This window comes from Sorex fumeus, unplaced genomic scaffold (genome assembly GCF_029834395.1).
Source record: "Sorex fumeus unplaced genomic scaffold, SorFum_2.1 ptg000102l, whole genome shotgun sequence".
Lineage (NCBI taxonomy): Eukaryota > Metazoa > Chordata > Mammalia > Eulipotyphla > Soricidae > Sorex > Sorex fumeus.
Window position 1 is genome coordinate 996,512 of NW_026606159.1, and position 23,726 is coordinate 1,020,237.

The following is a 23,726-nucleotide window of genomic DNA, read 5'->3' on the forward strand; positions in this document are numbered from 1 at the left end:
TAAAAGAGGCATCACCGGTTGCCCCAATTAACTAGTGCGTATAGAGCAGAAAGGCAGACGGCATCTAAATCCTGCCACCCTCCCCCCCCCCGTGCCAAGCCCCCCTGGCTGTCGCAAATAGTTGAGCATGAACCCCCCAATGTCCCCCGCTCTTGGGAACAAACAAGACCACTGAGTCTCGGGAGGAATTCGAGGAGGGGAGGAAGATGCAGGCTCCAACGCTGACCTAGGAGAGGCCCCATCACACCGGGGAGCCATATTCCCCCATCAACACTCAGAACTTCCCTGAGCAGGAGAGGACCCCATGACCACCATTTGGCAGGTGAGGTCAAATAAAATAGGTCAGATATCACCATGGAATACTATGCCGCCGTTAATAATAAAGGCCCTCCCGTTGATCGTCGATCTGCTCGAGCGGGCCCAGTAACGTCTCCATTGGAGACTTTGTTGTTACTGTGTCTGGCATATCGAATACTCTCGGGAGCTTGCCGGGCTCTCCGAGAGGGGTGGAGGAATCGAACTCGGGTCGGCCATGTTGGCTGCGTGCAAGGCAGACGCCCTACCCGCTGTGCTATCGCTCCAGCCCATTATGCCGCCGTTAGAAGAGATGAAATCATGAAATTCATATACAGGTGGATGGGCCTGGAGAGTATCATGCTGAGTGGAATGAGTCCGAAGGAGAGGGACAGACATAGAAGGACTGCACTCATTGGTGGAATATAACGGAGCATAATAGGCGACTAACACCTGAGGACAGTAGAGGTAAGGGCCAGGAGGATCACGCCATAGTTTGGAAGCTGGCCCCACATGCCGAGGGAAAAGGCAGTTGGGCTGGAGAAGGAACCACTAAGTAAATGATGATTGGAGGGATCGCCCGGGATGGGAGATGCGTGCTAGACTAAGGACCAAACACAAGGGTCTCTAGTATCTGTATCGCAAATCGGAATGCCCCAGATTAGAGAGAGAGTAAGAAGGACTGAACCTGCCACGGAGCCAGGGAGTGGGGTGGGCTGGGGGCGGCGAGTGGGACACGGGGAACAATGGTGGTGAAAACTGCACTGGCGGAGGGATGGGTGCTCCAGGACTGTGTGACCGAAACGGAATCGTGCAGGTTTGTAACTGTAGCTCATGGTGATCCAACTAAACCTCTTAAAATAAAAGCAAAAAAAGAGGTCAAATAAATTCCCGATGGAATAAAGTCCCCCATGGTGAGGAGTAGAAGGTCTGGAATCGCCGGATAGATTCTGAGTCCAGGCTTCTAAGTCGCTCTGCCCACTGCAGAATGTCTGTGCCAGGAAACACAGGCCTTCACCTGCAAACAGAGTGATGAGCAAACGTACTCAACAGCCGGCAAACACCGACTCCCCCATGCACCACTCAGCATTAGCACCGTCTGACGAACGGGCTCCTCTCTGCGCCGAGTCCACAGGCCAACGGGGGTGAACGCAGATGCTGCTCCTTTCCAGCCCTGCCCTCCTCCATCTCTTTTCCTCCCTTCTCTCCTGTACGCACTGGGCTGGAGGGTCCTGGATGCAGTTCCGAAGGAGCTAAGCTGGAACGAGAGCCATCAGGCCGGATGCACCAAAATCTCTCTCAACCTCTCCCGTCCTCTACCCCTAAAGAGGGGAGACCCCGGGAGAGGGTCTCAGCACGCCCTGAGCAGGAAGCCCCTGTTCAATCTGGGTGGCTGAGTTCAAATAATCAAGGGGCCGGAGCTCTAGCACAGCAGCCAGGGCATTTGCCTTGCACGTGGCCAACCCGGGTTCGATCCCCAGCATCCCATAGGGTCCCCCGAGCACCGCCAGGAGTCATTCCTGAGTGCATGAGCCAGGAGTAACCCCTGTACATCGCCGGGTGTGACCCAAAAAGCAAAAACAAAAGCAAAAAACAACGAATTAGGAAGTCACACTGCTCAAGCCCGAGACCCAGACCAATGCCACAAGGAACCAGAATTGCGCTGCAGAAATGAGGAACGTAAGGAGACAGGATGTGAGGACATCGGAGTTTCCACTCCACCCCCAGTGCTGCGGCCTCCCCCGCACCCGACATCTTCTTACTCAGGATCCAAGTGAACTTGGAAATCAGCAGACGGGCTTCCTGGCGGTTTTAGAAGTCCAGTTGATGCTCCCAAACAGACAGGCTCAGGCCCGCTAGGGTTCTCAAGTGCTCTCTGAGTCAAAAGAAGGGTTTCCTGGACCCAGGAGTCTGGGGAGGAAGTAAGTGCGCCCCGCCAGGCTCGGGGAACAGGGATGTTCCACTGATTGCATTTTCACTTCTCCGTGATTCCATGGCAGAGTTCAAAAGTGTGCGGGTTTCCATGAGGAGGTCCCTGTGACAGCTAAAAGAGCACCAAACCTGGGGCTGGAGCAATAGCACAGCGAGTAGGGCACTTGCTTTGCATGTGGTCGACCCGGGTTCAATTCCCAGCACCCCTATGGTCCCCCGAGCACCGCCAGGAGCGATTCCTGAGTGCAGAGCCAGGAGGAGACACTGAGCATCACCGGGTATGACCCAAAAAGAAAAAAAGAGAGAGAGAGCCAAACTTGGGGGCTGCCACAGAGCGGGGGAACCCGTCTAGGGGAACCTGGGCCTTCAGCTTGGCGACCGCCCCTCGCGCCTCCACTTCCCACCCTACAGAGGACGGGCAAACGATTCCACCCTCCCCAAGAGGCTGTGTGGCTGAAATAAGGAAGTGTCCTGGAAGGTGGGGCGCAGTATTGCAGAGCCAGGAATAATTACTGCCACTCCCAAGAACCCCTCTCGGTCTCAATTACTTGCCTCCTCCCCCTGCCGCTCCCTCCTAGGGGATGCGATAATATCTGTGATAACTATTACTCAGGGAAATTACATCTCTCCATTAGCTCTTGTTACTGGATAAATTTCATTGAAATCCATTAAAATACTTTAGGCAATATGCCTGCTTTAAAGATGTCATTAATAATTATTTTATTTCAAGATATGGTTGGAACAGGGGAAAGGCCAGATTTTAGACACCGTGTGGTGCCACTTGATGATAAGGTGGATTTCATGAGGGGGAGCCCCTTCCTTCCCCACTGCCGACCAACAGAAAGCTAGCGGAGAAAGGCGGGTGGCCAGGCCAACTAGGGATGGCCTCAACGCTCACACAGCGCCCTCCCAGAGAGAAAGCTTCCAGCTTGTTCTGTCTCAATGTCTCGAAAAATTGGACTGAAACACTTTATTATTATTATTATATTATTATTATTATGCGGCCAACCTGGGTTCGATTCCTCCACCCCTCTAGGAGCCCGGCAAGCTACCGAGAGTATCCTGCCCGCGCAGCAGAGCCTGGCAAGCTCCCCGTGGCATATTTGATATGCCAAAAACAGTAACAACAAGTCTCACAATGGAGACTTTACTGGTGCCCGCTCGAGCAAATCGATGAACAATGGGAGGACAGTGCTATGGTGCTATTATTCAGAATGTTTTTATTGCATTATTATTTTATTATTTCTGCCCACGTGGCAGAGCCTGGCAAGCTACCCGTGGCGTATTCGATATGCCAAATACAGTAACAATAACGGGTCTCATTCCCCTGGCCCTGAAAGAGCCCCCAATACGGCAGCATTGGAAAGGACGAGTAAGGAGAGGCTGCTAAAATCTCAGGGCTGGGATGAATGGAGGCGTTACTGGCACCCGCTCCAGCAAATCGATGAACAACGGGACAACAGGTGATACAGGTGATTTTTTTTTAATCCCCATGAGATCCAGTTACAAAGCTTTCCTGTTTGGTTCCAGTCAGACAATGATCCATCACCCAACCCTCCACAACCAAGGTCCCCAGTGTCCCCCCATCCCACCCCTCCCCCTGCCTCTGTGGCAGACAATCTCCCCCAGACTCTCTTTTGTGCTGCCTGTAATGAAGAGCCTAAGATGTTGCGGCCGTGCTCTTCCGGAATGGACTGAAACACTTTCCTAGTATTCCTTGAGTCTACTTGGGTGACCATTAGCAGGAGATGAAGGATTGGGGGGGGGGGGGGTAGACATGGAGATGCATTAAATCTTTCTCTTGTTCAGAAGGAAACACGAGAAAAACAAAAAGGGACTGGGGGGGTGGGGCATGAAATGGGACTGATTGAAAACAAACAGGAAAAAATCATCTTTCCCGATATCTCACTTGAAAAACACAGCCTGGTGCCAGAGTGAGAGCACAGACGGGAGGGCGGCTGCCTTGCTCTGGGCTGATCCGGCTTCAATCCCCGATATCCTATCGGGTCCCCCCGAGCACTGCCAGGAGTGATTCCTGAGTGCAGAGCCAGGAGTGACCCCTGGGCACCACCAGGTATGACCCAAACAAGCAAAAAAAAGAAAAAAGAAAAGAAAATGAAAAAAAATGCAGCATGCAGAGAGGATGCGAAGGACGTGAGTGATGCTTTACTGGGCCCCAGGGACTTGCTGCCACCCCCGACCCCCCACCCCACCCCGCCCCAGCACTGGGGCCCGGCACCTCTGGGCCTGAGTAGCTCGGCCACACTGCCTCCAGCAGTGAGCCCAGCCAGCCCCGTCTCCTCGGCCAAGAATGGTCCCCGGAGTAGCCGTGGGAAGCTCCCTTCCAGAGAAGCGTAGCAAGTAGAGCCCCCATCACGCGCACGATTCCCTGCTCATCACAGCAGAGCAAGTGAAAACCACACCTGGGTATCACGGCAGCGCCGTTTGGGCGGCTGCCTTCCACGGGGTGGAGCAACAGCACAGCAGACCGGGCGTGTGTTTGCCTGGTGTGCTGCCGACTGGGGTTCAATCCCCAGGTACTGCCGGGAGTGATCCCCGAGCTCAGAGCCAGGAGTGAGCCCTGCGCACTGCCCGGTGTGGCCCCTGAATATGATAAAACAGAAGGCTGCCATGAGAAAGACCTGAACAAGCGATGCTGAAGAGGATGTGGAGGAAAGGGAAAGCTTCAGCACCTGTGTTCCCCGAGTACGGAACAGGCAGACCCCGGGTGCCGGATGTGTGGCCTGCAGGTAGCACGGTAGCACTGTCCTCCCGGTGTTCGTAGATTTGCTTGAGTGGGCACCAGTAACGTCTCCATTGCGAGACTTGTTGGTACTGTGTCTGGCATATCGAATACGCCACGGGGAGCTTGCCAGGCTCTGCTGTGTGGGCGGGATACTCTCGGTAGCTTGCCGGGCTCTCCGAGAGGGGCGGAGGAATCGAACCCGGCTCGGCCATGTGCAAGGCAAACGCCCTACCCGCTGTGCGATCGCTCCAGCCCCAGCCTGGAGGTGAAACATACACTTTCGCCCCCCACCAACATGACTTGACTTGACCAAGTTGCGCGCGCTGGGAGAGATGATGTCATCGTCCTCGACTGTTTCCCTGGGGGAGCGGTGATGCCCCCTCCAGGCCTCTGTGGTCATGCTCCATCCATGGCCGTGCTCACAGCGGCATGAGAAGCACACAGTCCCCGCAAGGGCAGCTGGGGGAGCGGCCGCCATCAGGCTGACCTGGGTCTCGTCCTCTCCTGTCCCGACAGACGGGCCCAGGGAGACGCGTCTCATCTCCCCTGCACACAACAGAGATGCAGGAGAGCGGGCAGGCAGAGACAAGGGGGCCCTGTAAGGCTCAGCCCAGAACCAGGCTGCCAGGGCTCTCGTTGGTCCCACTGGCCCAAGCAGGGCACGGCCCGGCCCGAAGTGGAGGGGCAGGGAAAGAACCCCAGTCCTGCAGTACAAGGAGCCGTCGAGTCCCAGGGCTGGACACACGCAGTGGAAAGAGCCCACGGAACAGGGCAGGACACTGGACCTCCCCGGGCCAGTTTCCTCAGCCCCCGACTTGGACTTCCCGCATACCGCTCCCCTGCCTGCATGATGCCCCCTCTCCCATTCAAACCCCACCTTCTGGAACTCTCCCGGCAGCCCCCGTACCCCCAAAGGGCCCCGGCAAGATCCATCAGTGCCAAGGAACAAACGCCTTCCCATCCTGCAGGTAAATGTGAAAAACTGTTTACTTGAAGGGAGAAGATCGGGTGAGAGAGAGAGAAAAAGGTACCAAATGATACACAAGATGAGAGCGAGGGCGCGACAAGGCTCGAGCTGGCCCCCTCACGCCCTTGGAGACAGACGCTCTGCTCCTGGGGCCCAGGAAACGGCACAAAGCACCCATGAGGACTGTCCAGCGAGGCCACCAAGCCCTGGCCCAGAGACTCCCAATCGAATCCCAAAATGGATTAGTGCCATACAGAGATGTCTCTGGAACCCAACCACGTACAATCTAGAAATTTACCATCATGGCCACGCGAGCTCTCATGATGCCCAAAATGAGCAATGGGAAATAAATGACCTGGCGTCTGCCCCTGGCGGGTAGGCTTGAATGGCGGTGGGAAATCTTGAGCAAAACACGATGCCCGAAATTGGAGAACGAGTACCGGGGAAATCGTCTGCCATAGAGGCAGGGTGAGGACTGGGCTGTGGGTGGTGGAAAACGTGCATGGTGGAGGGAGGGGCGGGTGCTCCATCATCGTATGGCTGGATCTCAAACGTGAAAAGCTTTGTGACTATCTCACGGTGATACCATTAAAAAAAAAGTCATGTGGAGTTCATGCCTATTCAATCAGCTTAATCGGCGGCTGAACAAACAGCAATACTCCTATGTTATTTAAAAATAAAGAACAGTTTGGGTTTGGGTCCAGACCCAGTTGTGCCCGGGGTTACTCCCAGCACAGTGCTCGGGGCCGCCCCCTGGAGGTGCTCAGGGACTTGCACCACGCTGGATGTAAACCTGGGGCTCCCACATGCCAGGCAAGAGCTCCGGACCTTCGGCTTCTCTCCCCGTCCTAGCCCGGCTTTTGCGTCTTGTGTGCCGGGATCAAATCAGGGCCTCCAACATACCAAGGCAAGTGCTGTAACATGGAGCTATACCTCAGCCCAGTGCTCAGGGCCTGACTGACTTCTGGCCTGGTCGGAGTCCCATGGAGCACGGAGAGTCCTCCCCTGCCGTTCTCTCCAAGCCTGGCTCCTTCCCTCTTCCCAGGGCCAGACACAGCCCCGCCCGGCCCTGCACACTGGGCCACAGGCCTTTCCCCTGGCTCCCTGCTAAGTGCTCAGGGACCATCCTGCATGCACCTCTCGGCGGGGGATGCTGGCAGACGCGGAAGGCTGTGAGCAGAATTCATAGCCCCTGGGGCTGCCCGTCCCCACGCTGCTGCTGACACGGGGCCGTCTGTGGCACGAGAAACACCGCAGAGTGGGCGCCTGGCTTCGCCAGCACGCCCCGGAGCCCCGGTGGGTGCCCTTGAGGCCGCGCGGCCCCTCCCCTGCCGAGAGAACAACCTGGCAAGCTTCCCCCGCACTGCTCAGGAAAGCGAGGCCTGCTGGGCACCCGGGCGTCAGAGCACCTGCCACCTCTGATTCTCAGACCCCACAACCAGGGCCGAGAGGCGACAGACAGTAGTCTGGCTCCTGGGCTCTGCGCCCCACAGATAAAGGCTCTCTGTTCCCACCGCAGTGGCAGTGCAGGGCCATTTCGGGACAATAACTCTGCGGTCTAAGAAGTTCCTTCCAGAAGGTCAGGGTCCCCGTGAAGCAGGACGTCTCCCGGGTTATCCCAGAGGGGCGTCTGAGAGGCTGAAATGGGCCCCTGCGGTCCGGCCGGAAGCTGCACGTTCTCGGTTTCTGCCTCTTGCTTTCGCCGGCTCAGGACATCGTAGATCCCGACGACAGGACCCGCCAGGGGGCCTGGGGGCTGCCGTCCTCTCCGTGCCCACCCCTGGATTCTGCTCTGAACTCGTCCTCCCCTGCCCCGCCCCCAGAGCCTCGGCCAGGACCCAGCTGGCTCGCAGGGGTCCGGAGACCGTCTGCTTGCACAAACCGGATTCCCTGGGACCCTGCCCTGCGCCTTTGCTCCGGTGCCCTCTGTGTTGTTTCAAGGCTTCCGGGGCCGAGCCGGGGAGCTGTAAGAGAAGCCCCTACCCACAGCGCCAGGAATACTCTCCGGCTCCTTAAGGAGACGTCCGCTGAGCTTGGTCCTGAGCCTCAGGCGCCAGTGTGAGCTCACCTGTCTCAGCCCATTCCCGGGGGGTGGGTGAACCCTACCCCACGGATAGCAGCCTTTCCTAAATCACCCCCTCCGCCCCCCCACCCCCCACCCCCCGCAGTTCAGCAGTGACACGGGGTTTAAAAGAGGTTTAAAGCAACTGCCCGCGTTTAAAAGCCCTGAAATTGCGACATGAAAATCCCAGTTTCCGGTGAACAGAGAAACATCAGGCGACCCTGGAGGTGGTCCCTACACGGTCCCTGGAGGAGAAGAAGGTGCCTGGTCCGCTCACCGCAGACCCCACCCCTCCCTGTCACCCTGCACCACGCCTGGTCAGACAGGCCCGGCCCTGCCCTCTTCCTGGACCAGCCCTCGTTGTAGGACAATTTGCCGTAGAAAGCCCAAAGATTTGGAGTGCCAACGGAAGCCAGGCTGCCCAAGCACCACGCTGGACAGGCCAACCCCTCGCAACTGTGGCCATCACAACGGCCCACAATAGGGCTTTAGACGATAGGAATGCCTCTTCATGGCTCCTGGGGCCAGAGGGTCAAGCCAGAGGGCAAGGGTCAAGAGGCCAGCAGGGGGGTTCCCTTGTTGGCTTGCTGACCTTCTCCCCAAGCCACCCCAGGGCCCCCCTGAGTGTGTCTGGGCCCTAATCTTCTCTGCTGGGAAGAGCACCAGAATCCGCGGACCCTTAAGAGGGTCCTTAAGAGGCCTTAAGAGGCCTTAAGAGGCCTCGTCCAGACGGAGTGACCCCCTCAAGGCCCCTTCCAAACATGCATCCTGAGCTAAGACTTGGGGCTTCACGGAGTCCATGCTCTCAGGGCCTACGGCACCTTCTCCCCACCCCCATTTCTCTCGCTAGGTGGCAATCACCCCACACGGGGAAAATGCAGGGGTCAGGGAGAGGAGGGAAAGAAAGGAGACAGACGCCGCCTACAAACGGCCTCTCTGGCTCCTGATCAAGCTGATTAATAGCCATGATACCGGAGACTCAGAAACAAATCCTGAAATCCAGCGGCTTCTGGCAGAAATGCATCTGGACTGCATACAAGATGGCGCCAGCTCAGAGCTCATAGGAAAGCCAGGTACGAGCTGGCGGTGACGGGGAAACTGCAGTCTCATGGGAAGGGGGACGGTACTGGCTCGTCCTTCACACCCTACCGGGGTCATGAGTTGCCCCCAACAAGTGGCTCTCTGGCAAGGCCATGGCTCCAAAGGCAAAAGGAGCTTTTGCCAAAAGTCCAGAGCCCAGCAGCTTGCAGAAGAAAAGTGAATGGACCATGCCTTAAACTACGGCGCCATGCCTCCCCAGGGGGGAAAGGGTGTTGCTCCCTTCCGCCTTTCTCCCCCCTGGCAGCAAGGTGGCCGCCGCCTCAGATCTTATAGGAAAGCCAGGTACGAGCCGGCGGTGACGGGGCAACTGCAGTCTCATGGGAAGGGGGCAGTACCAGCACATCCTTCACGCCCTACCGAAGTCACGAGTTACCCCCCACGAGCGGCTTTCCGGCACGGCCATAACACCAGACACACAGAAACCAATCTCGTAATTATCTGGGTCTTTGCAGAAATCCAAAATCCCGCACGACATTATATGATTCTCATAACCAGCTATAGCAAACAAAATATTTCACAATGCCCTTTCAGCAATTCTGATTGTTTGGGGGGAAATTCTAAAACAATAATGGTGCATCTTTTGTCGAAATAACGAATGTAATCAATGTAGAGAAGAGTTAAGTAGAAATCATCTGCCTCACAGGCATTTTGAGGGGTGGGAGGGGGGTATACTGGGGTTCTTGGGGGTGAAAATGAGTACTGGTGAAGGGAGAGGTGTTTGATCGTTGTATGACCGAGAATTCTTCTATTCGGAACCCATGGCCTAGAATGGAACGAACAGGGTGAGAGACTGTCTGAGTTCATCATGTCGACCAAGACCATTCATGGTAACTCACAGTTCCAGAAGGCAGAATCTAAACGATGGACATGGGAGTCTCCCGGTGGACGATTCCACAACGAAATAGACCACATCATATTCAATCGACGGTTTTGCCTGACTGATGTCGCTGTTGTCCCAAAATTTCGAACGGGATCGGACCACCGTCTCCTTCGTGCAAAATTCTACTTCACAGAGCGGGGAGAAAGGGCTGCAAAGTTCAAAAAGAGAACTCCCAGAACGACCACCAACTGGGAACTCTTTGGTACTATTGCGGCAACATGGGAAGATGCCATTGTTGACAACATTGACGAGGAATACGATCGACTGGTTCAGCACCTCCATGAATGTGCGAGGAACGCCAAGAGAGAGATAGCCACAAAAAGTCGCCTATCTTCGAAAACTCTTGAGCTAATTCGCCAGCGTGGTTTGGCGCATGCCTCAGGCAACCGCAAGCTAACGTCCGAGCTTGCAAAGCAGTGCAGAGATGCGATCAAGGAAGACCTCAAAGAGAGAAGAGCAGAAGTACTGGTAGATGCGGCAGAAGCCGGGAAAAGTATTCGTAACGCCCGCCTGTCCTTCGCCAACTATAAGACCAAGATGACTGCCCTCCGACGTCCTGATGGATCCATCACATCCTCCAGAACGGCAATGGAGAAGATTATCCATGACTTCTACTCAAATCTCTTCGATAGCCATGTCCACTTGCCGACATACCAAATTCCACAGGATGGGTATGTCGTTCCCAACGTTCTCCCTTCCGAAATCCGACACGCCATTTCGTCAGTAAAGAAGCAAACAGCACCTGGCCCAGACAAGGTCAGACCTGAACACCTGAAGAACCTGCCGTCAGTACTCATCAATACACTGGCTCGGCTCTTCACTCGCTACCTGTCTGAATGCAAGGTTCCATCTCAATGGAAAACCAGCAGGACCGTACTACTGTTCAAGAAGGGAGACATCCATGACATTGGCAACTATCGCCCGATCTGCCTATTGTCTGTCATCTACAAGTTGTTCACTCGAGTCATCCTGAATAGGATTGGCAGAACACTAGATGAAGGACAACCATGTGAGCAAGCAGGGTTCCGCAAAGGATTCAGCACCATCGACCATATCCACACGATAACCAAACTCATTGAGGTTTCTCGGGAGTTCAAGATGCCGCTCTGCTTAACGTTCATTGATTTAAAGAAGGCCTTTGATTCTGTTGAGACGGAAGCGGTCATTGAAGCCCTAGCCAATCAGGGCATTCAAGCCCAATACATCAGGATCCTCCGTGAGCTGTATTGCGGATTCACTACCAGGATCTCACCATTCTACAAAGAAGTGATCGTTGATGTCAAGAGAGGGGTGCGGCAGGGTGATACCATTTCACCAAAACTCTTCAGTGCCACCCTCGAGAACATCATGCGACGACTGGAATGGGAAGGAATGGGAGTGAAGATAGATGGTCGGCAACTACACCACCTCCGCTTTGCTGATGACATTGTTTTAATAACACCAAACATCAGCCAAGCGGCACAAATGCTGGCCGACTTTGACCGTGAGTGTGGAAAGGTAGGACTACAGCTGAATCTTACGAAGACAATGTTTATGAGAAATAGCCTTGTTCCTGACGCCCCATTCGCTCTCAATGGAACGACCATCTCCGAATGCAACAGCTATGTGTACCTAGGTCGAGAGGTCAACATGACAAATGACCTGGCACCCGAGCTGCGCAGGAGGAAGAGAGCGGCTTGGAACGCCTTCAAGAACGTCGAAGAAATAGCTAAGAGGATGAAGAACCTCCGGCTCCGGGCACATCTCTTTGATTCCACTGTTCTTCCTGCATTAACATATGCCTCAGAGACCTGGGCCCTACACAAACAAGATGAGAACGCCATTCAGGTCTCCCAAAGAAGAATAGAAAGAGCTATGCTTGGAATATCACGTTTCACTCAAATGAGAGAACGAATCCGGAGTTCTGACATCCGTCGACGATCAAGGATCAGGGACGCTGTCTCATTTGCCAAGGTGTCGAAAATCAGATGGGCTGGTCACGTAATGAGATTTAAAGACGACCGTTGGACTAGAGCTGTTACTGATTGGATTCCACGGGATGTCAAGAGACCGCGTGGCCGCCCACCTACCAGATGGTCAGACTTCTTTGTCAAGGTCATGAACGATCAGTTTGAGGCCCTCCATGTTCCCGGAGCGAAGAGATGCCATTGGGCTACACTAGCACGCGACAGGGACAAATGGAGACGTTACTGGCGCCCGCTCGAGCAAATCGACGACTAACGGGAAGTTAAGTGATTAAGTGATTAAGTGATGACCGAGAATTAAACCTGAAAGCGTAGTAACTTTCCCCACAGTGATTCAATAAATAAATATAAAAAAAAATAAAAAAAGTAAGGTGGAGTTCATGCCCAATTCAATCAGCTAATCAGTGGCTGAATAAATAGCAGTACTCCTACAAAAAAGAAAAAAGAAAGAAAGGAGACAGGCAGGTGGCTCATGGGCGGAAGTGAAGCCCACTGCAATAGCATCCCAAGCTATATCCAGCTGGAAGCAAGTGATGGCCCATTTCTGGACCATTTCTAGTAATGCAAGATAAGTGGTACCAGTCACACTGTGATGCCCCCTCTGCTAAAAGCACACAGCCAGCAGGATCTCAGCCTGGCCACCCCTAATGTCCATCCCTTTCCGCTTCCCATGGCTTCCGAAATAAGAGATACCCATTTGGGTATCACTGAACAACCCCCCAAAAGCCCATTACAGAAAAATGTAAAGAGGACTGGAATACAGACACAAAACTCATCCTGTCGTCACATTTTTATCCACACAGGTGAAATTTAGTTCTTTTTTGTCATTTTGTAAAAAAAAAAAAAAATTTTTAATTGATAGACCAAGTAAATTTATAGATAAGCAGAAACTGATTTGGGTATCTTGAGTGTCCTATACTAAAATGCCTCCAGTGGTCTTCTAAAACGTTTAATAAAATTGATTTATTCAGTTTGGTGAATATTTGCCAATATATCCTGCACAGATACCAGCTCTGTTGCTGGCTGTTTTACACTGTGGGTGATTGTTCTTGATAAAATATTCTCAAATTATTGAGTTTCTATGCAATCTTTGTTGGCAAAGTTGAAACTACTTATTTCTTTATTACATCCAAGAGCTTTCCGTAGATTCAAAGTGTGGCTGCAGATATCCACACCATTGGAAGAAATGGCCATTATTTTGCCGTGTCCTTTCAGGTAATTACTCGTAAATCATTTTCTTCTGTAACGGCATTGGTGAGCAACCCTAGGTCACTTACTAATAGGGAGAGAAGCTTGGTCCCACCTCCACTGACAAGGATGATATTAGTCAATGGTTGGTTTCAGACAGATTTTGGGGGCAATGCTAAAAAATTCATTTTTCAGGTAGCAATCTCCCTAAAAATAGAAACAGAGCCAGACTTCTAGAGATCGACCATGCCGGGGAGGTTTATGTCATTTCTTCCTATGCTGTAGATGCAGATACATCAAACCCTTCATTTTCCCATGTGACAAGCCCAGCAGTGTATGGCTGGAATGAAGACGTAAGTACTTGGGGAGGGGTCTCCCAAGCAGTGATCAGGAAACCTGAGGGTCCTTCCTGGAGATTCTCGGTCTCCTGGCTCGTGGTTCGGTGGCCGTGGCACTGCTCTCCCACAGCGCCAGGGGTTACCTGAGTCACCCCAGCAGCGCTTGGGCTTCCCCTGGGCTACTCCTGGCAGAGCTTGGGGAGCCGGCGTAGAGCTAGAGACTGACCCCAGGTGAGTTACGTGCAAGGTCAGCGCCTCACGCCTAGCATTAAGTCTCCAGTCCTGTATAATCTCCTGGCGGCTAGGGAAGGCCCCGGCGGCTCTCCCCCTTGCTGCCCATGTTGGGTGGTCTCGGGCCGCTCCCCCGCCTGGGGAGGCGCAGGCTATGGGGCAGACGGAGGAGGAAACGAGGGCCAAGCCAGCTGATTGCTCACTTGCCGTTTATTCCATTCTCCTCACGCGCCTGTTCCAGTCTCTCTGAGCCCGGCATTCTAGCCTCACACTCTCCCTCCCCACTCCCGTCTCCTCCTGTCTCTCGCACTCACCTCTTCACGCTCTGAAAAAGGACATTGCTCGGAATTAACGATGCAAAGCACTTAAGGAGAAGGGGGAAATAATGTTTACAAGTTAACGGGGCACAAAGAAAGAAGTTTATTTATTTACAAATAAACACAGAGGAGTGGGAGCACTGTGATGGGAGTAACTCAAGAAACCTAAGCTCCCTGCAGCGAGGCAGAAAGAACAAACCAATGTCATCCCACACAGTACAAAGACAAATATTTACATGCTCTTCATGCATCTTGTCAAACTATGTTCCCAAAGGGCCAGCTGACTTTCCTCCAGCAGAGTCAGAAACACCTCACCTACTAAGCTCTCAGCAGTGCTGTTTTAACAACTCGGATCTGATAACTGGTCACACCTTCGAATACTGGCGATAAAGCAGCCGGGATATAGCAGCTCCGTCCACTCTCCCACTGGGACCCTTGGGGCAGGAAATCACTGTGGGGTCTCAGCTGTAAGGACCTGCTGCTATTCCCTAAGGGTTTTTAGCACAATTCCACTGGAAGGACCCTCAAGGATATCTGATGTGATGATGGGAAACAGTTTGAGGCCACAGAACTTGTGACAATCTGAAAGAAGAAAAAAAAATCTGGACCCTTTTTCCAGGGGAAAAAATAGTAAGTTGTGTAGATGAAATTTTTTGAAAATAAATTTCTAAGTGGCTCCAACCCCCCCTAAAGTTCTTCAGCAAGGTGTCTGGAGCCTGTGAGGAAGACACGTACCCTGTTCCAACAACTTGATTTTACAGAGAAGGGGGGAAAAATTAAGTCATGGAACTCTCTTTATCAGTTACAAACTGGAAAGGAGCCCTTATCTCTTTTTTTTTTAACTTGTTTTAAAGCATTTTGCAAAAATATCTGAGAATAAAAGCAAGTAATGATTTTTTTGTTTGCATTTTTTCCCCTCTGCTTTAAAGAGATATTTTCATTTTGAAAAAGAAGAAACAGCTTGAGACGGGGATGCGGTGTGACCAGCAGGTCAACCTGTACCCACGAGGTGAGTGCATCAGCAGCCTGATGCTGCCACCAGACTTTCTGAGACCCCAAAATTGCCGCTGTGCCTCTGGCCAGACCCCAACAACTTGGGACCAAGTTTTCAGAGAAATTAAATGGCCACAACTTAGGTATGTGGGAGCCACGCCCATGAACCACCTCCAGCTCAGATCGACAAGCTCATTTATCAGCCTTGCTTCAGAGACCCATAAATAAATCTCAGTAAATAAATCTCACGCTGCCAAGACGGCCGAGGCCCTGCTTTGCATGGCGAAGGCCCAAGTTCTATCCCTGCATGTGGCCCCTTGGAGCACAGAGCCACGAGCAGCCCCCCAAAGCTGCAGAGTATGGCTTCCAAACAGAAGGACAAAGAAGGAAGAGGAAGAAGAAAAGGAGAAGATGGAGGAGGAGGAAGAGGGAGGAGGAGGAGGAGGAGGAGGAGGAGGAGGAGGAGGAGGAGGAGGAGGAGGAGGAAGAAGAGGGGGGGAGAGGAGGGGGAGGAGGGGGGAGGAGCGGGGAAGAGGAGGAGAAGGAGAACAGCAACAAGCCATATCAGCAGGGAAGAAAGTGGAACGGCCAAGAAATCGCGCGTCTGTGGCCAGCTCTGTGGGGCTCCACGCAGGAAGGGTGCCTGCCTCGCCTGTGGCTGACTTTGGTTCCATCCCAGGCCCTGTACCGGGTCCCCTGAGCACTGTCAGGTGTGATCCCTGAGCTCAGAGCCAGGAGTTAGACTCGAGCACCTCCAGGGGTGGCCCCGAAGCAAAACAAACAAGGAAGCAAACAAGTCCATCAGCATTCCTCTCCTGCCCCGTCACAACCAAATCTCGAGGGGTGCTTCCCCGGTGCCAGGGTGCCCTCCCGCCCGCCCTGTTCCTTCTGGCGGGGTCTCGGGTTTGTCTCTGTGCTGCCTGTGGTACTTCAGGGTCTTCTCCGAGAAGTGAAACCCTTAGGCCGCCTTTCTCCAGCCGATGTTTTTCCTGACATGTTGGCCTCGGGGCAGGATTCCCCCTTTGCCCAGCTGTGCCCTACTGAAGTCTGTACACAGACCACCGTGGTGTCTTCACCCGCTCCCCTGCCGCTGAGCACTCAGGCTGTCCCCACGTTGGGCTATTGTAAACAGAACTGCCATGAACACAGCATCAGTCCACACAGACCTGTTAGAATTCCTCGTCTCTGTGTTCTTTGGAGAAACACCTGGCAGAGGAACAGCTGGGTCGTACAAATACATATATTTCTACTTACATATTTATAGTATCACTCTCACTGTCCTCCCATTGTTCATCGATTTGCTCGAGCGGGCCCAGTAACGTCTCCGTTGGAGACTTTGTTGTTACTGTGTCTGGCATATCGAATACTCTTGGTAGCTTGCCGGGCTCTCCGAGAGGGGCGGAGGAATCGAACTCGGGTCGGCCATGTTGGCTGCGTGCAAAGCAAACGCCCTACCGCTGTGCTATCGCTCCAGCCCCTATGCTATTGCTCCAGCCCCATTTATAGTATAAATACAGAAATACATACAAGATTTCTGTTTTTAATTTTAGAGGAATGTCTCTCTTATTTTCCTTCGTGGCTGAACTGACTTAGAGCCCTGCCAACGAGGTGTGGATGTCTCCCTTCTCCACCAACTACCCTTTCTTGTCATTTTGCTGCCAGCCACCAGCCACGAGCCACGGGTAGGAGGCAGTTCCTTCTTCTTCAGCCCCCAACCACCAACCCTGCAATCAGGCCCTCCCAGTCACCCCATTTCCTAGGTTCCCGAGCTAAGCCAGAGAGAGGACCAGCATCCCTGCATTCGGGCCGTTGGAGGGAGCCTGCCCAGGGCGTTGAGCCCAGCAGATCTGCCCGCGGATGGTCCCTTTCTTCGCTGTTCCAATTTCTTTCCTGCGTGCAAAGAAGAAGCGACACCCTCTCCGTCACCACCCCACTTCCCGGAATGTTCCCGTGTCAGGAGGCCTCAGTTGTATTCTTCGTTCATTTATGCCGAAGACAATCACGATCATGATCACAACCATCCTGTTATTCGTCGATTGCCTCGAGCAGGCCCCAGTAACGTCTCCTTCGTCCTAGCCCTGAGATTTTTTTTTAAAAAGTGCCATATTCAAGGCTCTTTCAGAGTTAGGAGAATGAGACCCATCATTGTTACTGGTATTTGGCATATTGGGTACGCCACGGGGAGTTTGCCAGACTCTGCCCTGTGGGCAGGTTACATTCGGTAGCCTGCCAGTTTGTCCAGTTTGTCATTTATGCCACATGTCCAAAATGCTGCGGTCCAATCATGCCACCAGGCGTAGAGTTTATTGTTCAGGTGCTTGAAAACCAAAGGATCCAAAGAAGTTGCTGCAGGGCACCGGGCCAGGGTAAGAGGGCCATGGAAGGGCGGCACCCACGTCTCCCAGAGGTGAACGCCTAGCCCCTAGCCCAGAGGGCCAAATAGAAGCTCGATTTTGTTTGAGTCCTCTGCAGGAAGCATTCAGCAGTGCCTGCCCAGGTGGCCAGCACTTTCGGGCAGAGCCAGAACCACGTGGCGCTCTACCCCTACTCTGCATCTCCCTAAGAACCGATGGTGTCCTGCTTCAGTGCCAACTGCCTGGCTAGCCTGCCCACCTCGCCAGCAGCCGGCCTCGTCCATGCCTCTGACAGGGGCCCGGACACTATTTCTGAATCACGGCCAGTAGTCCTACAGGACAGTGCATCTGGTATTTCCGTTACAACGGGCAGCGCCTGGGGCTTAAGGGGCACATGACTCCCAGAAGGTGGATTATACAGTCGGCTGCAGAGCTGGGATTCAGATTCCGGGCTGCAAGTCTAGTCTGGACCTTCAGTCTCCATGCATATAGCATGGGCTCTCCCCCACTGCCCTGGAACCCAGGGCAGGCTGGGTCATGGTGGATGGAGGGTGAACTCAGACTGTTTTCTGTCTGCCCGAGTCAGAACCTAGACTGTGGGGCATGGGCTTCAGGCCTGGAAGAATCATGGCTTGGTGACAGGATGGGGCATTGCCTCTGTAAAGTGGGTTGCTCATCCTGATGAGAGGAAAGGTTCATCGTTCTCAAAGCTGGCGCTGAGGCGGGTAGGACGTGGTGGAGGGGGACCCCTTGGCAGTGAGGTTTCGGAAGTAAGAAAACAGAAGGAGCTGAGAGAAGTTCATTAGAATGCTACCAGCAGCCCGAGAGTGGGAAGGCCCAGACCTCGGCAGGGATGAGCCCCTCAGTACTGAGCCCTGAGCAGACTTGGGAAAGCCCAGCCCACACCGAGAAGGCCAGAGAAACTCGGGAGAGGAAACATTTCAGCAGTCGCCGACGGCTCTGACAAGATTGGAAAAATAAACTTCTCCCCATGCCTGCTACAAAGCACTAAGTCTTTTTTCTGGCAATGCCCTCGCAGTAGACCCCCGAACCCTGAGCAGCTGGGAAAGCCCTGTAAGGCACACTTGGCATAAGCAAGGAGCACATCGCCCTGAAAGGCTACGGGAACTGACATTGGGGTTTCCATGTTAGTAGCGGCTCTATGTTGAACAGGCATATTGAACAGAATATCCGAGTTTATCTTTAACCCTGGCTGGAGTGATAGCACAGCCAGGTAGGCACTTGCCTTGCACGTGGCCAACCCGGGTTCAATTCCTTCGACTCTCTTGGAGAGCTCTGCAAGCTACCGAGAGTATCCCGCCCACACGGTAGAGCCTGGCAAGCTCCCAGTGGCGTATCTGATATGCCAAAAACAGTAAAACAAGTCTCACAATGGAAACATTACTGGGCCTGCTCGAGCAAATCGACGAACAACGGGAGGACAGTGATACAGTGATACGTCGGTCTTTAACCTAGCCGAGGCGATCACTGGAATAAGTTCAAGGAAGGCTTGTAAAAGCAGATGAATAAGCAACAGCACAAGGCCACAAAGGGTAAAGTACCCAAAAGAGGGATAAAGGAAGTCACGTAGAGTAATCTGAGTTGAGGGCCAAGGATCGCAAGAATGAACAGACCAGTCAAAGGAAAACGTGACCCCAGGGTTCTGGGGAGGAGCCAATCCAAGGCAGGACCAGCTACACAATGGAGTACTATGCAGCTGTTAGGAAGGATGCACTGTCTGTAGCACTGTACACTGTCCTCCTGTTGTTCATCGATTTGCTCAAGTGGGCACCAGTAATGTCTCCACTGTGAGATTTCTTTTTACTGTGTTTGGCATATCGAATACGCCACGAGGAGCTTGCCAGGCTCTGCTGTGCGGGTGGGATGCTCTCAGTAGCTTGCCGGGCTCTCCGAAAGGGACAGAGGGATTAAACCCGGGTTGGCCATGTGCAAGGCAAACGTCCTACCCACTGTGCTATCGCTCCAGTCCAAGGAAAGAGGAAGTCATGAAATTTGCTTATAAGTGGACGGTCATGGAGAGTATCATGCTAAGTGAAATGAGTCAGAAAGAGAGGGACGGACATGTGCACTGAGGGAGGGACGGGTGTTTGATCACTGTCTGACTGAAACTCAAACATGAAAGCTTTTTAGGACCGGGAGATGACGCCCACCAATTGCCGCCCGGCTACTTTTTAAGCTCCTAAAACGGCCACGGTCCAGAGACACACAAATGAATCTCGGAACTGAGCAACTCACTGCAGACATCTCTCCAGACCACGATTATTAAAATTTTAGAATTCCAGAAGGATGCAGCCACTCTTGCAGCCGGGCGACATTATATCTTATCTAGAACACTGTAGCACTGTCCTCCTGTTGTTCATCGATTTGCTCGAGCGGGCCCAGTAACGTCTCCATTGTGAGACCTGTTGTTACTGTGTTTGGCGCATCGAATACGTCACGGGGAGCTTGCCAGGCTCTGCCGTGTGGGTGATGTAACAAGCATACTAAACAAATTCCCTAGCATTGCCTTTCCCGCAGGTTTGAGTGGTGGTGGGAAAATTCCAAGTAATAGGGGTGGGACTGGTGTCAAAATACTGAATGTAATCAAAGTAGAGAGAGAATACTGTGGAAATTGCCTGCCACACAGGCAGGGGAAGGGTTGGGGTTGGGCAGGGGAGATACTGGGGATTTTGGTGGTGGAAAATGTGCACTGATGAAGGGATGGGTGTTTGATCATTGTATGACTGAAACTCAAACATGAAAGCTTTGTAACTGTATCTCACGGTGATTGATTCAATTACACGGCACTGTCCTCCCGTTGTTCATCGGTTTGCTCGAGCTGGCACCAGTAACGTTTCCATTGTGAGACTTGTTGTTACTGTTTTTGGCACATCAAATATGCCATGGGGAGCTTGCCAGGCTCTGCCATGTGGGCAGGATACTCTTGGTAGCTTACCAGGCTCTCCAAGAGGGGTGGAGGAATCGAACCCGGGTCAGCCGTGTGCAAAGCAAACGCCCTACCTGCTGTGCTAAAAAAAAAAAAAGAAAGAAAGAAAAGAAAAGAAAAAATGGTGGGTTTCGGGACAGGGTGGGAGGTGGTCCCTGGAGGGGGAGTGTTCTGGGGGAGTGTTCTCATCATGAGGAAGCATGACAAACCTCCCGCCCCTCCATCCAGGTGACTCTGGGAACATGGGGAGACATTCGGAGTTCTGAGGCAGGTTCAGAACTGGGCTTGGTGCCACCCCCGCATCCTAGGAACCCAGCAAAGCAAAGTAAAGCCGCCACTGGCTGTCACGATAAGTTCAACCTTGGTGAAGGCAAAACAAAGATAGGTGCATTGTTCGGGAAAAAAAAAATAACAAATAAAGGTGGTGACACGGGCACATCTGCTGGAGGTGGCCTCAAAGTAGATTCCCCCCTCCTTCCAGACTGTCCCAGTTTTTCGGTTTTTGTTTTAACTAATGAACCCATCTCTTACAAACGAAACGCAAGGCACTTTAAAGGAATATAATGGCGCATCCCCAGAGTGGTGTTATCTGGGGATCTGGTTCATTTACATAACCTGAGGCCGAGTATTCTTAGCTTCCTTTGGGGGGGGGGGGGGGGGGGGGCATTGGGCTCTGGTGGGCCGGGAAACAGAGAAAACTGGAGTTAAAATCGCACCAAGTCCAGGCTTGAAAATAAAGTTTGACGTCCCCTTGGGTGGAACCCACCTCCTTGATTACATGTCCGAACTGTATAGGAAGCGTCAAATGCCCCTGATCTGCAGGTCACGGTCACAGCCCAGCCTAATGAAATCTGAATTCTTGGGCGCAGGACCTGGGTTCCAGAACTCCTGCACATTCCCCACGAGGAACGCGGACAACCAAGATGGCAACTGCTTTCCTCGAGCCTGTCTGCTTAATAAGGGCAATGTCAAGCCTCCGTAACCCAGGGGCCCCGGTCCCCAACAAATGAGAAATTAAGCAATTAAGCAATTTTTTTTTTTTGCTTTTTGGGTCACACCCAACTATGCTCAGGGGTTCCTCCTGGCTCATGCACTCAGGAATCACTCCTGGCAGTGCTCAGGGGACCCTGTGGGATGCTAGGAATCGAACCCGGGTCAGCTGAGTGCAAGGCAAACACCCTACCCGCTGTGCCATGACTCCAGAACCAAAATTAAGCAATTTTTTTTAAAAAAAAAAAAACACCACAGACATTTCCCAAGGAAGTCCGGTGTACCCCGTGGATCCCAGAGCCTTGTCCCTTTGGCCACTTCGGTGTGTGGACAGAGAGACCCACGGGAGCCAAGCTCGCTAACAGAACCGAGAAGATGATCACCAGGCCCAGAGACTCCTGGAGGCAGGACCCGATCACGGTCATGGCTGGATCTACACAAACAACCGGGAGGCCTGCTTGAGGAAAGGCCACATGTCCTAAATGCTGCGGTCCAATCTGTTGGGCTTCCCCGGAGGGCCAGAGGACGGGGAAAGATCTCAACATCAGTGCACACAGGGATCAGTGCAGAAGCCAGAGCATGGGATGGGGAGGACAAGACTGAGCTGGCCCGGAGTCTCGGCTCACGCCTATAAGGCAAAGGCAAGCCCGGCGCGGCCCTCACTACCCGTGAGCCGCGACTTGTGTCACTGTCCCCGTCCCCTCCCACAGTGGCTTGAGGTCCCCTCTCCGGGCATCAGTTTGGGTCCTGCTGTGGCCATTCACTCTGGCCAGTGAAACGGAAGCGACTCTTGGCTCACATCAAAGCAGGCACTGCCCTTGGGGAGCTGGGCTTCCTCCCTGCGACTGACACTCTTTGGAGGACGCGTCTGCAGGAGCGTGGGGCCAAGGAGGAGGGACAGGAGGCACAGGCCTGGGCTCGCCCGCGGTGCAGGGGCCCCACCAGCCTCCGCGAACCCAACAGGAGCCAAGTCGGAGGCTTGGACGGCAGAACGCCGGCCCTGAAGCAGAGTTCTCCGTCGGAACAGAGCCAGCAAGAGAGAGCGGGGAGGGTGCTGACTAGGAAGAGACCTGGAGGAATGGGTTTTACAGGAAAGGAAAATGAGGAGACGCTGGCTCCAAAGGCCTGGAGGCACGAAAAGTCCAGCGCGGATTCCAGCTGGAGGAGAGAAGGCGGGCGGGCGCGCCGCACACCAGCTCCTCGGCCCTGCTCTGCTTCCAGCCGGGGAGTCAGTCCACTGGGAGGGGCTCGGTCCAACAGGAGGCCATCTGCCTTCCTCAGTTTACCCACTCAAATGTGCATGCCCTCCAGAAGCGTGCACAGGCACACACATGTACACGCATACACACACGCACACAGACATACATGCACACACACGACACAATGCATGCATGCACACCCAGGCACACACAAACACACATGCACATACCCATACACACCTACATGCACATGCACAGACATTCACACACACATACCGCATACACGCACACTCACAAACACATGCACACACAAACACACAAACACACACATGCACGTGCACACATGCGCACACACACACACACATACACACACTCCTGACCGAGTTGTCTCCAATATCTGCACAGCTCCTGGTCCAGGGAGTTGACACCTAAAATGAACTACCGCAGACGCCTGTTGTGTCCAGTCACTGACCCTCTGGGGTGCTGTGTGCACCGTGTTCTGGCGGCAGGGACTAACGGAGACCCTCAACCTCCTTCTGTCCTGGCCACAGCCTGGCAGACCGTGGGAATGACCGTCTTCTGTTCCAGAGAGAAAGTGGGGCTGGAGGCAGTCGAGAGCCGAGCCTGTGAGAAGCAGAGAGTGCGACTGAGCGCCTGACCCGGTCACCTTTCATGTCCCCGCTGAAAGCCACCACACTGAGACACCTCCCGGAGCCAAAGGGCCAGAGGGCTGCCACACGCTTCCAAGTTGTTATCAAGATCTGAGGCACCCTTGCGGGCAGGGGAATGAAAAGGCCGGGGTACAAAGACAGCCCGGGGTGGCTGAGGCAGGCAATGCTCCGGAAACTTCCTACTCCTGGGCCCACAGCACGAGCAGGGGATTCCCAAGGGGCAGGATGCAGAGAGGGACCTCCGGCCTTTCCAGCTTAAAGGGGCCGCGGCACCGCAGAGAAGAGCAGAGAAGGGCGCTTCGGCACAAACGGCACCCGATGTCCGGGCGTCCCAGACTCGGCCCTGCTGACGGGCAGACCCCGGCCCCTTCTCTGCAGAGAGCCTGTTCTACAGGCTGCAGGCTGCTTCCGCCACTCTCGGTCTCTACCCATCAGATGTCCCTCGGGCCTCCTAGAGTGACAAACCAAAAGAGCTTCAGATGGAATCAAGGTGGATGGGGGGTGACCCCAGGTCTGAGAGTAAGAACCTCCCTGGAACTGGCTGCCTGTCCC